This window comes from Staurois parvus, unplaced genomic scaffold (genome assembly GCF_062004578.1).
Source record: "Staurois parvus isolate SC_StPar_1 unplaced genomic scaffold, SC_StPar_1.0 ptg000304l, whole genome shotgun sequence".
Taxonomy (NCBI): Eukaryota; Metazoa; Chordata; class Amphibia; order Anura; family Ranidae; genus Staurois; species Staurois parvus.
In genome coordinates, this window is record NW_028318100.1 from 424,382 (window position 1) to 441,103 (window position 16,722).

At 42.9% G+C, this 16,722-nt stretch overlaps 1 protein-coding gene across 3 annotated transcripts in view; it reads right to left on the reverse strand.

Moving 5' to 3' along the window:
* Positions 1–16,722, reverse strand: part of TMC4 (transmembrane channel like 4) — an 880,426-nt gene that overhangs the window by 382,977 nt on the left and 480,727 nt on the right. The gene's annotated exons all lie outside the window — the stretch shown is intronic.

Below are 16,722 nucleotides of genomic sequence, written 5' to 3' on the forward strand. Positions count from 1 at the left end.
AGTGCTCTATTCAAGAGACTGCAAAACTTCCCAAAAATAGGAAACAAAGACTATCGCAAGCTCCAAGATCTAAGTGACCTCCTCATGGAGCTAGAGTTGGCAAAGACAGACCCATGTCTATCTGGACTAAGCTTCCTGGACACCGCTCATGGTGTCAACCCAGTGGTGTCTAAACTGCCATACGGCCTGCAAAATAAATGGGCACAACAGGGCTCAAGGTACAAAAGAGACTATAACGTATCCTTTCCTCCATTCTCATACTTTTGCAGGTTCATTAGTGATCAAGCCTGGATGAGAAACGATCCCAGCTTCAGCTTCAGTGAACCAAACTTGCCTGCTTCATCCTCATCATCATCAAGGTATGATAACACAGCAGCTAAACGTAGAGACTGTACTAGAGCAATATCTGTTAAAAGGACAGACATCTCACCCTCCACAACCTTGCCTACTGACCAAGGCATTGTGGATGTCAGAGATAAAGACCCTAATCGTCAGTGTCCTATTCACAAGAAGCCTCACCCTCTTAAGAAATGTCGTGGGCTTAGGGCAAAGACTTTACAAGAGCGCAGGGAGATTCTCCAGAAACTTGGACTATGCTACAAGTGCTGTGCTTCTTATAACCACTTTGCTAAAGACTGTAAAGTTGTCATCAAGTGCACAGAATGCGGTAGCGACAGACATGTTACAGCCATGCATCCTACTCCACTTCCAGACAACCCGCAGCAGCTACCTACCTCAACCCCTGTCTCAAATTATGGCGGGGAGCAACAAAGTCATGCTCTAGCCAAAAGTAATGTTTCTTCTTCATGCACAGAAGTCTGTGGAGAGGGACTGGATCACAAATGCTGTGCCAAGATATGCCTAGTCAAGATATACCACAAGGATCATCCTGAGGAAGCTGCTAGGATGTATGCCATAATAGATGAACAGAGCAACAGATCCCTGGTTAAGCCTAAATTCTTTGAGATCTTTGGCTTAGAAGGTCACGCCACACCGTATACTCTCAGAACCTGTTCTGGTCATGTAGAGACCTTTGGCAGAAGGGTCGATGGATTCATGGTCTCTCATATCAAGGATGGAGAAGGCATACCCCTCCCAACATTAGTTGAGTGTGATCAGATACCAGACAAAAGAGGAGAGATTCCTACTCCAGAAGCTGCATATCATCATCCTCACTTAAGGCACCTTGCTGATGAGATTCCTGCGATGGACAAGAGTGCTGAAATCTTGGTCCTGCTAGGAAGAGACATTCTCAGAGTACATAAAGTACGCGACCAATGCGATGGACCTAACGATGCCCCTTATGCACAAAGACTTGACCTAGGCTATTACCAGTGGGCGATGTATGCCTGGACAGAACGTCATCTGAGATCCACTCCTTCAAAACTTACATGTTGGGAAATGGACGTGCATCCCACTTCAAACAGTGCCCTCACCATTATGAAGTAAAGGAGAAGCCTCTTGACATCATCCAAGTACCTGATGTTACTCCTGTTCTTTGTGATGACAACCTAGGTACCACAGTGTTTTGTACTACAAGTGATGACGACAAAATAGCCTTGTCAGTCGAAGATAGAGAGTTCATCAAAATAATGGACAAAGAATTCTTCCAGGATGAGTCTAACAGCTGGATCGTACCATTACCTCTTCGTGCTGCAAGGGCCACACTCCCAACCAATCGTGAACAGGCTCTATCCAGATTCAACTCGCTTCAACGAACACTAAAGAACAGGCCTGAAATGAAGGAACATTTCATCGCTTTTATGAAAAGGATCTTTGACAATGATCACGCCGAACCAGCACCACCACTTCAAAGACACGATGAGTGCTGGTACCTGCCTTTCTTTGGAGTGTATCATCCACGTAAGCCGAAACAAATCAGGGTAGTATTTGACTCCAGTGCCAAGCATCAAGGCGTATCCCTGAACGATGTTCTTCTCACTGGCCTGAATCTAACCAACAACCTTGTAGGTATACTTATGAGATTTAGAAGAGAACCAGTTGCCATAACTGCTGATATTGAGCAAATATTTAATTGCTTCATTGTACGTGAAGACCATAGGAACCTCCTAAGGTTTCTGTGGCACCGCAACAACAACATGGACAATGTGATCATTGAATACCGCATGAAGGTACATGTTTTTGGAAATAGTCCCTCACCCGCTGTTGCAACATATGGTTTACGAAGGACTGCCCTTGATGGAGAAAAGGAGTATGGTGCGGATGCTCGACACTTCGTTGAGAGAGACTTTTATGTTGACGATGGACTTAAGTCTTTACCTACAGACGAAGAAGCCATAGACCTGCTCCAAAGGACACAAGGTATGCTTTCCGAGGCTAACCTCAGACTACACAAGATTGCCTCGAACAGTGTCGCTGTTATGAAAGCCTTTCAACCTGGCGATCATGCCACTGGGTTTAAAGATTTAAATCTTGGGATGGACATGCCACCTGTACAGAGAAGTCTGGGCCTACGGTGGGACTTATTAAAAGATACCTTCGTCTTTCAAGTCGGCTCTGCAGACAAACCATTTACCAAGCGTGGTGTTCAGTCAGTGGTGAACAGCTTATACGATCCATTGGGATTTGTGGCTCCCATCACCATACAAGGTAAAGCCTTACGTAGACAGTTCTCAGAGTCTGTTAAAGGTTGGGATGCTCCGCTGCCTACAGACAAGCTTCCAAAGTGGGAGTCCTGGAAACAATCTCTACATGCCAATCAGTATACCACGCTGTTACACCTCAGCTTCCCTTGCTACAAGTCAGGGAAAAGAGCTTCACATCTTCTCAGAAGCATCTGCCATAATCAATTCAAGACCACTTGTTCCGGTTTCTACAGATTCAGAGACCCCAAATATCCTTACCCCAGCTACTCTACTTACCCAGAAGCTTGGGTCCGTTCCTGTTCCACCTGGAAACTTTAAAGCAGGAAATCTGTGCTATGACCAGTGGAAGCGAGTACAACACCTCTCCAACCGCTTCTGGAATCGTTGGAGAATGGAGTATATTTCTACTCTGCAAGGACGCAGAAAATGGCAACGCCTGAACCCTAACATTAAAGTTGGAGATCTCGTTCTGCTGAAAGCAAGCTGAAAGAATCGAGTGGCCTATGGGACTCATTGTAAAGAGCATTCCTAGCGATGACGGCAAGGTACGCAAGGTGGAGGCGAAAGTTGCAAGACAAGGGACTGTAAAGACTTTCAGCAGACCTATCACGGAACTTGTTCTGCTCTTGCCCTTTGAAGAATGAACTTACTTGCGTATGCTGCTGGATCCAACCTGTGACTTCAAGAAGGAAGTGTCTTGAACTTTAATTGATACAACTTGAAGCCTTACGTTATAATTGTTGCACTATATGCATGTTCTCTTTTTTATGTCTTTCAGGTCTTCAAGACATCAAGCAAATTGCGCTGTTGTTTATTTGCGATTGTATAACTACCGTTATGGTTTAAATAGTGACATTTACAATGCCAGACGGGGAGTATGCTGTTACACAGTTAATATTTATGTTATTGTACATGAGAATTCATATAGTTTATTCTTTGTACCATTTCCTATGGACATTTCTATAATTAGTTATGCTGCCATCCAGTGGCCTTATTTGGTAATGCATTTGTTTTATATTACCTCCCTGAGATCTATGACACAGTTCCTTTGTATATGAAGCTCCTCCCTTCTTCTTGAGTTCAGCACTTCCGGTGTCATGGAGGCAGCTAACAGACCACATGTAACAGGGACACATGTATTCTGCATAGTACGCTACAGAAAGTATCATCTTTTGACCGCATAATACTGGAAACCATTCATTCTGCTGTATCCTGTTGTCACATGTACAGAATAAAAGCAACTTCTGGATGAACACAGTATTGGTGAGTTCAGCTATCTGATAAGGATTGTCCACAGTGATTATATCTGCTTATACGAGCTAGGCAGAGAGGTCTCACAAGGGATAAATTGCTATCACAACAATCTGAGTTAGAATATACATATCAGGAAATGATGAAGAAATAAGAAATTGCTAAGGTAAGGCCTTGTTCTAAAAAACAAAGAAAGCTTATAAATATATTGCTACATAGGAGAGTTGGAATTTAGAAAAAAAATATGAACTTAGCCTTTAAGAGTCTCAAAATCAAATATGATTGTTGGTTACTGAAGTGGGCATAAAAAACAACCTGCAATCTGAGGACACAGACACAGTTTTTCAAGGTTGTATATGCTTTATAATGGATTTTTTTTAGATTAAGAGACTAAAATTCCCCATAGACATTCAGAGATATTAGACTTTTGACCTTAAATGGACATTCAGCTGCTGAAGGACTAGGTTCCTGGAACATTCCCTAAGTGTTCTTGTGCTGCTTCTGCAGTACATAGAAAATGCAGTTGTATCTATTTAAAGCCTGTGTTGTCTTCTAGCTAGTTTTGCTTTATTATGCTGCAACCTTGTGACTTTTTTTGTTTTTCTTACAGAATATTTTCTGTATTCTCTTCCTCTTCTTGTGAAGTAATTTTCCTCTTCCTCTGTGTGGGCTTGGTAGTCTATCCTACTTACAAAACATACATTGGGACAAAGGAAGCCAATACTCCTTTTAGAATGCCTAAAACACCTCTATATTAAGTGTACAGCATCTTATTCTACTGCCTCATTGTTCTGCATGCTATACAGACATTTGAGGATTTCAAGTGTTTGGTGAGTTCAGCTACCTGACAAAGATTGGCTGCAGTGAGATTCTCTGCTATGTTCAAGCCAGACATAGAAGTCTCAGAAAGGCATAGTCACTATCACAACAATCGGAGCCAACATAGTTCTTACCCAAGAAATACCCATTGGCTAAGCAATCCTGTTGTGGGGTGTTGTGCCCTAACTGGCGGCAGGGGCCTGAATGAGAAGAAGGGAAAAGTAATAAAACAGAGAAGAAGTTACTTCAATCAAAAGACTGGACTCTATGGGTACATCCAGGAAGGAGGATTTAGTTGATGTCACAGTGTACTTCTCTCAGGACTCCGGTCAGATGTTGGTGGCAAGAAAACAAAAACACCCAAGCAAGGCCTTTAAGGAGAAAAGGGAATACGGCATAAATGCACATATTCCTATGTCCCTGGAATGACGAGTCCCTAGTGTGTGGCAAGATTAGCAAAATTGGGAGTTTTGGAATCAGATGCTATGTTACCCTGGGGAGCAAGAGAAATTTTAAATTGCATCAATGGTTTTAATAAGGTTTCCTCTTTGTGCTAATAGGGTAAATGAGATTTGGCATGAAAATTTGTTCTAGTCATTATCCCCTTCAGTTTAAAGAATAAAGATTTAATACTATTGGTTGTCAAATTATCTGCATTGTGCATAAATATAACAAATATTTTGATAAATATTATGCATAAATATGGCAAAAGAATAACAGTTTACTCTTGGGGAATGAGTCTATGGAAAAGTTAGTTTTAATGCATTTCCTTAGCTCTTTTGCTAGATTAATGATAAAGTTTTATAATTTCCCTAAACTTTCATGGAATTAAAGTATATGGTGATATTTGTCTTGCTAGTTTCTATTACATCCAAATTCCTAAATGCATAAAATAGAACTGGATATTAACATTTATAGGTAATAAAACCTGAGATTGTTGATCCAGGGAATATCTGATTGCTTTCTAAGGGGAACATGCTTTATAAGCTTTTTTGCCTTTCTGTGGGTAAACTGTGGGTATAGGATCCTCTACATGAAGGTTTTCTATATCTTCTATTTATTTATCCGATTTTTGTCTATTGAACTATATGAACTTGTGCCTTTTAAAAGAGACATTTACTGTTAGGATGTGGAAGAGGGATTATTTTCTTAGTTTACAGTGTGAAGGAACAAACCTTAAAACTTATATATTTTACATTTTTTATTTATAAGTAGCCTTGATAACAGCTAAAATTTGTATCAAATAAGGGGGTCTTATGCTTCACTGCAAATTAGCAATGTAAACAACTGAATTATTGGGGCATGGCTGGGATGTATTGTTGAGAGGATATGTGGTGCCCGAGCTCTGCTCCTGACAATCTTTCTATCGTCCTGTGCTGCACTGTGTCCATTATCTTTTGCCTTCCAGCCACCCAGTAGCCCAGACATACCTGCAGCTCTCCTGGGGAAGGGAAAAGGATGTCTCCCTGCAAGCCTAAGCCCACCTCGGCTGCCTGACCCACTTGTCTCCTACAGTGGCCATCTTAGGATCTCCTCCTGCATGTCAGTGCAAGTCTGCCACCTTTCAGACCACCACCTTCTTGCAGATATTGCTACCTGCAGTGAAGCATTAACACTTAACATTGACTCCCTCTCTGATGATATCAGCCTCATCCACAATGATTTAGAAAGGTTTAGAATGTGCCTCTCTGAGGCGGAGGACCGCATCTCTCATGTGGAAGGGGTGGTGAGGTCAGAGTCCACAGTCCTACATGCCCTGCAATTAAAGTCAGTGGAGAACCAGCTATGCTGCAACAATATCTGAGTGTTGGGTCTGCCAGAGATAGCAAAGTGCTCCAAAGCAAGCTGAATTTGCTGAATCCTTCCTCATCACTCTGCTGGGGTTGAAAGACTTTCCTCTGACATTTGTGGTTGAAAGAGCCCATAGTGTGTCTCCAACTCCTCCAACCATGGATCTGATCTTGGTGACTGCTAGATCCCAAGAAGAACTGTCCTATGAGAATTTCAAAATATCTCTTTTCCCTGACTATTCCCAGAGGTGCAGCAGTGATGGAGATCCTTCATGGATGTTCGCAAATAGCTATGAGACAAGGGGATTCTCTACAGCCTTTTTTATCCCAGCCAACTGATTGATGGAAACAATACGAGATTCTTCAATTCCACTGCTGCTGTGTCCTCCTAACTGGTAACTGGAGAAGTTCTTAGGATGCAGGCACATTCCTCCTATGATGCAATCCTAAGTCCACTGACTGCAAGTATTCCATTACAGTTACTGTTTACTAACTTACATTTTCTGTTATACGGGACATTAATATGGAGTTCCCACTGAACCCTTTTTTCAAAGTTGAACATTAACTACATGCCACCCAGCCACTGTACATATATGGCGGCAGGGCGGCACTCGCGGGCAAAACCACGTTTTAAAACGTGTGTTTTGAAAACAAATAGGGGGCGCGCGCGAGGCGCGCCGCTGCCCTATCTGTCCCGCGGATCACCGCCGCAGATGTCAGTCGCCGGGTCACAGCCGCTCCTTAGCGGCTATGTCCCGGCGATCGGCGGCAAACAGTGACTGGAGGATGAGCTGATCGAGAAAGAACAGTTTCTCTTTCTCGATCAGCCTTGTCCCGTCCAGTACACACCCCCGCCCCCTAGTAAAACACTCCCCTCACTCCTATAACCCTTCCCTGCAAAATAAAGTTAACCCCTTCCTCCCCATTGCCATTAGTACAGTGTCAGTTTTTTTTTTTTTTTGCACTGATCACTGTATTAGTGTTTTTGGGGATGTCAGTGACCCCAAGTCAGTACCCCCCAATGTCAGAATGTCCGCCGCAGTCCCGCCATAAGTCCCTGATTGCCGCCATAATTCGCTGATCGCCGCCATTATTAGTATAAAAAAAAACCTAAAAATCCCAGTATCTTTCCCGCCATTTGTAAACGCTATAACTTTCACGTAAACCAATTAATTTACACGTATTGGGTTTTTTTTTTTAGCAAAGACATGTCGCAGAATGCATTTTGGCAGAAATTTATGACTAAATTTGATTTTTGCATTTTTTTTTTACTGGACATGTTTTATAGCAAAAAGTCCAAAATATTGTTTTTTTTCCTCAAAATTGTCAGGCTTTTTTTTTATAGCGCAAAAAATAAAAACCGCACAGGCGATCAAATACCACCGAAAGAAAGCTCAATTTGTGGGGAAAAAAGGATGTAAATTTCATTTAGGTACCATATTGCATGACCGCGCAATTTTCCGTTAAACTAGCGCAGCGCTGTATAGCAGAAAAATGGCGTAAATTGCAGTATTTATACCATAGTTTGTAGACGCTATAACTTCCACACAAAGCAATCAATATACACTTATTGGGATTTTTTTTACCAAAAACATGTAGCAGAATACATTTTGGTCTAAATTTATAACCAACTTTGAGTTTACTATATATTTTTTATAGCTGAAAGTAAAAAAATATTATTTTTCTTCAAAATTTTTGGCCTTTTTTTGTTTATAGCGTGAAAAATAAAAAGCGCACAGGTGATCAAATTACACCGAAAGAAAGCTCTATTTGTGTGAAAAAAAGGACGTAAATTTCGTTTGGGTGCAGCATTCCATGACTGTGCAATTATCAGTTGAATTAGTGCAGCGCCGAGTAGCAAAAAGAGGCCTGGTCATTAAGGGGGGTAAATCCTCTGGAGCTCAAGTGGTTAATCCTCCCACTTTCCTCCCGTTGCAGCACCACTGCCATGGAATTATTTCTACCACTCGCTCAACCAACTTTACCACAGTGCTTCTAGGACTAGGGTTCTTCTACGGCCTCTCCCCCATGGCTGACTGAACTTTTAAGGGGGGGGGGCAGTTTTAGGTCTCCTTATTCTGTTTGGGAAAAGGCCCCTTTGTTAGGTTTTCTTTTTTTTGTTTGGCAAGAGGACAGGGAGTTTCAAGGGGTTTTCAATGTTGCTTTTTGTTTTTTTATTTTTATAATGGGTTGCCTCAGTGTTCATGGCTCACATGCACTCTGCAAGGTTTTTCTGCACATATGGTGGGAATGAGGCCTTAGGCTGTTGTCCTGGAATATTAGGGGGTTGAATTCTAGATTTAAAAGAAGTATTCTATTCCAATATGTCATAAGTTATGCCCCACACATACTCATTTTTCAGGAGATTAATTTAACGGGCAACAGGGTATTATTATTGAGGCTACCATGAGTTTAACAAGCATACCATACTACATGCTCCTCATTTTCCATGGGCGTATTCACCTTAATTAGTAAATCCTTACAGTGTACTGTGGTGGCGGTCCATACAGACCTTAATGGTCAATATGTGCTGTTGGTTTTAAATATTTAGAATTGTAGATATGATCTGATTAATGTATACTTACCACCACTTTTCATCTCAGGTCTTTTATGTACTCTGCTAGACAAAGCTAGCTCATATTACCATGCTAAGAACCTTTTCCTGGGTGATTTCAATGCTATTCTATCCCATGATTTGGATGTTGTGATATGTATGCCCTTCTCTTAAAACACCTACCCCTCCAAACGTCAAACTATCACCAGCCGGAACCTCCGCAACTTGAACCCTGCCCCTTTCCACTCTGTAGCTGACCAACTTTATGACCCTGTCTTGCCCTGACCTGGCCACTACTGTTTATAACAACTCACTGTCAGCCGCTCTAGACTCTTTAGCACCCCTAACTACAAAAAGCATTAGACCCCGACCGCTTCAACCCTGGCAAACTGACCATACCAAAAATCTCAAACGACGCAGTCATGCGCTAGAGTGACTATGGCGCAAAACCAGATCCCAACAAGCGTTCACCCGATATAAATCTGCCTTCCTCACCTACACTTCCTCCCTTCACGCTGCCACGCAAGCCTACTTTGTTACCCTCATCAATATCCTCTCCTCCAATCCTCGCCGGATCTTCTCTACTTTTAACTCTCTACTCTCTCCGCCCCCACCTCCACCCAGTACCTCACTCACCGCCCACAAGATTGCTAACTGTAGCAAGCGTACACACAGAGATGGACGCGGTTCAACCATTTTGGCTTCAACCTCCATCTTGGCAAAGGGGTTAACCATCCTGACAAACATATTTCCCCCTCATTCTCCCCCTCCCTCTCTGAGAGTCACAGGGACATTTGGCCAGTGTGTGTGTGTGTTAGGAGTGTCACAGGAGACCAGGGCCCAGCAGGGGACTAGGAGCTATAAAGTCCCCAAGGGAGCTGGGGCCTCTCTGTCCAAGGAACCTGTGCAATTCAACACCTTGTAAAAAGATATCGCAGCCTTCCCCAGAGTTCAAAGAACATTCCAAGGAAACACGACCAGATTACCTTTCTTAAAATCCATTTTTCCCCTATGTCTGATATCTTGGAATATGAGAGACTTACATAAAAACTGGACATATCGTCAGATTGGCCATGAGAAGACGAACAGTTTGGTATGTCACTTGCCTTGTCTCGAATACACAGGAAAGCAGAAAAATAGATCTTGTGAACCAGGCAGTGTATAATTTCATATTTTATATCTAATAAATCCTCAGACGTGTCTGCATAATAATCTACCCGCGGGTGGAATGTCACTTGTGCAGATGGAAAGTTATGGGCCAAAATATGAGTTACGGGAGATTTTGGCTCTAGTTGAGGTATCTGCCCAGACCTCCACGCCCTAAAACGGGGTATTGGTCCTTGACTTCAGAGACACCCCCTGCTGGGGGACTACAAAATAGGCTGTCAGGCCTAAGAGTGTAAGTTAAAGACGTCTCCCTTTTTAACATCAGTACCTCCTGGGGAGACCCGTGCCCTTTTGCTCTGAAACTTGGATCTGCTAACCCAAGACTTTGGCAAGTACCTTAACCCTTTCACCTCTCTCTGATATCTCTTTGCTGTGCTGTTGGTCTCTGTATATGTATATATATATATATATATATATATATATCTTAGTTACATCTTTTTCTGTAAATATTTTTATTGCACCCATTTGACCTTTTAGCAATAAATCTTTCCTTCTGAAAGTGTTGAACTGTTTCTATAGCGCTTAATTGCAATTTACAAATTCCTGCCTCTAAAGAGAATGCTACTGTGTTTGTTTAACCCTCTGTATAACCGGCCTGCAGTGACAGTTTTATACAGATGATTATCTCATAGTGTTAGAGCTGATATCGCCGAGTTTCCTCTTTCTCTGTACAAAAGGAGGTGGTGGCAGTGTGAAGGGTTAATTGCGTAATTAACCTGACCCAGTAACAATTGCATTCAGGCTGCCGGTACATAAATTGTGGTCCAATTAGCTGGAAAATCATTGTGCAGGGTGCAGCTGGGTGTGGCATTGTTACGCACGTGACCGCGCAGTTTTAGATTGGCTAGTCCTTCGGTCATGAGTTTGATGAGAAGGGCTGGGGTCTGACGCCACACCCGTCACATATTGGTGACAGCAATCGTGGGATCGTCGCATATCGGTGGCAGCAATCTCGCGTTCATCACACTAACCACTTCAAAAAGAAGATTGACGCAATTTGTAGGGACATTGTCACTGCTCAGACTTCCACCCCAGCTAGCATCCCTCACACGAAAACCCCCTCAACATTCCTCTCCTTCGACCTCACCTCTCCCTAGACCTCCACCCCACCTAGCATTCCTCACACTAAAACCCCCTCAACACTCCACTCCTTCGACCTTGCTACCACTGAAGAGGTCACTAAGGTCTTCTCTGAAGTCCGCCTCACCACCTGCCCCCTCGAACCTGTCCCCTCACAACTCCTACGATCACCCTCCTCCTCCATCCTACGCTCCCTCACTCACATCTTTAATCTCTCCCTCTCTACTGGTGCATTCCCCTCCCCTCTGAAGCACGCGCACATCACTCCCATACTTAAAAAACCTTCCTTGGATCCCATCGACCTGAACAACCTTAGACCCATCTCCCTGCTGCCATTTACATCCAAACTCCTTGAGCGCTTAGTCTATAATAACCTGAGTTTCCACCTCACCGACAACAACCTCCTTGATCCCCTACAGTCTGGCTTCCGTCCCCTACACTCCACCGAAACTGCCCTACTCAAATTCACCAACGACCTGCTAACCGCCAAAGCTAATGGCCACTATTCAGTGCTCCTGCTCCTCGACCTCTCCACGGATTTCGACACGATTGACCACCCCCTCCTCTTCAAAAAACTACACTCTTGGCCTCAGAGACTCCGCTCTCTCCTGGCTCTCTTCCTATCTATCACAGCGCTCCTTCAGTGTTACCTATAACACTGCCACCTCCCCCTCACTCCCCCTCTCTGTTGGGGTCCCTCAATGTTCTGTCCTCCGGCCCCTTCTCTTCTCCATCTACACCTCTTCCCTTGGCCAACTGATACATTCTCACAGCTTCAACTGCTATCTCTATGCCGACGACACGCAAATCTATCTCTCTACCCCTTGCCTCGCCCCTTCAGTCTCCGCCCGTATCACAAGCCTACTGAATGACATATCGCATTGGATGTCACTCCACTTCCTCAAACTAAATCTTTCCAAAACCGAGCTCCTAGTTTTCCCCCCACCCCCGCCCCCCCTGACTTCTCCATCACGACCAACAACGCCACCATCAGTCCCACCCCGCAAGCCAGAGTACTAGGTGTCATCCTAGACTCCAATCTGTCTTTCCAGCCCCAGGTCCAATCGCTGACAAACTCATGTAGACTCCACCTCCGCAACATCTCCAAAATATGTCCGTTCCTAACCCTGGAAACTACTAAGCAACTCATTCACTCCCTTATTATATCACAACTTGACTACTGTAACTCCCTCCTCACCGGCTTACCTCACCGCAGGCTATCCCCGCTTCAGTCTATCCTGAATACTGCAGCCAGACTCATCTACCTTACTAACCGCTCCGTATCTGTTACCCCCCTCTGCCAATCCCTCCACTGGCTTCCGATTGCCCAACGGATAAAATTCAAAATGCTAACATTGACGTACAAAGCTGATCATAACACTGCCCCAAACTACATCACCGATCTGATATCCAAATACCACCCAAAACGTACTCTCCGCTCCTCACAAGACCTCCTACTCTCTAATTCCCTGGTCTCCTCCTTCCATGCCCGTCTCCAGGACTTCTCCAGGGCTTCCCCCATCCTCTGGAACTCCCTACCCCAATCCATCAGACTATCACCTACTCTCCTCACTTTTAGGCACACCCTGAAAACCCATCTCTTCAGAGAAGCCTACCCCGCCCTCAGCTATTTGCCGATCTCCTCCACTCTCCCTACCACTCCATCCCCCACAGCTATTTCCTCTTGTACCACTATTCCCTACCTCCTAGATTGTAAGCTCCAAGGAGCAGGGCCCTTGAACCCTCGTGTATTGTGTTGTTACTGTACTGTCTTGTGTACTGTCTCCCATTATAATGTACAGCGCTGAGCAAACTGTTGGCGCTATATAAATCCTGTATAATATTAATAATAATGCATTTATCTAGACAGTGCTTATATTAGGCACTTCTTGCTCTATGATGTCTTTTATATTTGCACCTCTGTTGATGTTTTTTCCTACATAGGGGCACCCACCGTACGTGTTTTTGTATGTATGTGTATGTAGGTGGGAGTGTGGGGGGGTTAAAAAATGTTTGTAAGGCGTGGCTAGCCGTGGACTGAGATGGCCGCTTGACTGAGGAGCTTCAGCTTCACAGAGGAAACAGCGGCACGAAACAGCTCACCAACAGCCTAAAATCTTACCCCACATTGGCTATCCAGCTCTACGGCCCATACCAGTTTTGTCCATAAAAAGAAAAGAGGATAGGAAGCCCCAGAAGCTAACTGTTTTGTTCATACAACAGCAGCAGCATGGGGGCAAGCAAGATGGCACCAGCACCTCACCCTCCACAATTTCCCGTTTCTCTCCACCACCCTTACAGAAAGGCTCCTCTGGCCATAGAGGGAACTCTTCAAAGGATCCACACTCTCTCCTCCACACTACTGTCTGGCAGCCCAGAAAAGTCAATATTTAAAATGGGATGGGGCAAGATACAGAATTGAGGTGAGCCCTAAGAACACCAATAATGATTCTAGAGATGACACAAGGGAATTACCTGACTATTGAAGAATCCCCTACTAGTAATCCACTGGTCTTGGATACAATCCTTAAAGACATGCTCCTGTCTCAGAAGCTATCTTCATGCAGATATGATGTCCTATAACCATAAATTCTCTAAAGAGATACAGGCCATTGAATATAGGGTGGATCACATAGAAACAAAAATGGGAGAATTCACCAGTACCATTAATGACTTGGTAGTCGCTAATGAAGCAAAAGATGATGAGATGGAATGGGTAAAGGCTGAAGTGGCAGACACTGAAGATAGATCAAGAAGGAACAATTTAAAATTAAGAGGTATCCCTGAAACTATACCACAAGCAGACCTGCGCAAATTTACTGATTACATGTTTACAGCTATTATTCCTGAGTTAACCAAGATGGAAGTCACGATTGACAGAACTCACCATCTCCCTAAACCCAACCATATTCCTGACTATGTCATCCTGAAATTGCACTTTTTTCACATTAAAGAGCAACTAATGACAGTAATGCGCAATAAGGAACAGATTCCTGCAGAATATGCTAACCTGCAATTTTACGCATATCTTTTCCAATTTACACTTTAGCAATGCAGAAACCTCACCACTATAACCAAAGCACTCCAGAACCATAGAATTAAATACAGATGGGGTTACCCTACAAAAATCACTATCATTAAAGATTAACTGGTCCAGGTTCTGTGGGTCCAATTTATTTTGCCATTATGGCATTGTACACCAAACCTTCCACACAAGTGTACACTTCCGGAATGCTATCTACCCCTTTTCAGATCTCCAATGGCACTCGCCAAGGATGCCCGCTTTCACTCCTTATATTTAATCTATTGATGGAACCTATGGCAATTTATATTCACTCTTACCCTTTAATCTCAGGATTCTTAATACAAGACAAAATGCATACTATTAGTTTATTCGCAGATATAATTTTGATGCTAACCGAAGTTGAGAAATCTCTGGCTTTGGTGCTGTTTAATCAAGTTTCAATCTACAAAGTTAATGAAACAAAATGATGTATATTAAATCTTGGTGTTCCCTTTTCTGTGAAAGAGATTAAAATTACATTTCCTTATGTGTGGAAAGAAGAGAGTATTACTTATTTAGGCATTACTCTAACCCCTTTGATAACGTGCTGGTGCACTAAACACATTAGGGAGGTGCCCAGCTTTGGTGACGTCACGCCACACGCTCCTTGTGGATGGTCGGCGGCCATCTTGATTTTAGTTTTGCCAGATGTGAGTGCATATTTATTTACATTGTGCTTGGATTTACTGCCTTATTAAACAATACTGCACTATTGGAACTACTTTCTCTGGCTTGTTTTCTTTGCAAGCCCCCCCCCCCCCCTTCAGGGTATATTCCTTGGTATTCTTATGGTTACCTGTTTGAGTGATTCCTATGGGCTGTTGCTGGATATGTTCACCCCTGGAGCCTGGAGATAGATGAGGTGGTTTGCCTGTTATGCTGAGGTGTGCCAGATGACCCCAAGAGTCCCGGTTTCCAGATCAAGATGACCAGGAGTTGGTCTGAATTACTCAAATGCGCAAGTTATTGCTCTATCTGGTTAGTGCAATATAATATCCATATTTTATCACTGGAATCACGTATCATCACTATAAGGCTTATAATATCTGGACCTTTTTTAAAACATCACTTTACGTGTCATATCTGGACGTTGATCACGCTACTGTTAATTTTTTGGCGCCCCCTAGCGCCTTGCTTTATGAATTTATTATTTATTAATACCAGTTTAGTATTTATCTATTTGATTGCATGTTTTATATCCTATTTTTAACATATTATCGTTTTATAGCGCTGCATATTTTATGAATATATTTATATGAATGATTTAAGGTTTACCTTTATGCTGGCTGCTTGAATCATACCTTGCGCTCGTTTACTTGCTGTTTTATATAACCCCTACGGTTGATAACTTAGTTACCGCAAATTATATACCCTTACTACATAAGATCCGAAATACTCTGCAGGACCTAGCAAAGATCGAATTATCATGGTCTGGTCATGTAATGACCTTCAAAATGATATTATTACCTCAATTACTTTACCTGTTTAGAACACTACCCATAACTGTACCTAATTCCTTTTTCTTATCTGTGCAATCGTTACAGAATCAATTCCTATGACAAGGCAAAAGAAGTGCATTTAGTAAACTAGTTAAATCTCTAACGGCAGGAGGGGCTGGGCATGTTTTTATTAAAGACTATTATTGAGCCTCCATTCTATCTCAGCTGAAAGCTTGGTCCCCTTCAGCTCCCCACAATCTTTGGGTGGAAATGGATAAATTCCAAATTCGGGTAAAAACTTATAGAATTACTTAATAGCCAATCATTTTAATCATTCTAAAACAACTTTCTTATCTTCTACAATAGTAGCGACTTTAACAGTTTGAGATGCTTTACTAGCTATGTCGGTTAATGACCAACCACAACACAGTGGCTAAATGGTTAGCACTTCCGCCTGGCAGTACTAGGGTCGTTGGTTCAAATCCCAGCCACGGCACCTCCTGCCTGGAGTTTGCATGTTCTCCCTGTGCCTGCGCGGGTTTCCTCCCACACTCCAAAGAGATGCTGGTAGGTTAATTGGATCCTGTATAAATTGGCCCTTGTATATCAATGTGAGTTAGGGACCTTAGATTGTACACCCCTTAAGGGTTAGGGACTGATGTGAATGTACAATATATATGTTAAGTGCTGCGTAAATTGACAGCGCTATATAAGTACCTGTAATAAATAAAACCACATACCTCTATCCCTTTCCCTACTCTTAACCTATCTATTATTCCCGACCTTGACATAATCCAATGAGTGTCTAAAAGGTATCCATACGACAGAGAACCTAATGATTGGTCCAACCCTTAAAACTTTCAGATCCTTGCAGATAAAATTTGATGTCTCTATACTGGATTATTATAAATCTTCACAAATTGCATACTTCCTGCAGAAAAAGCTCATTTCT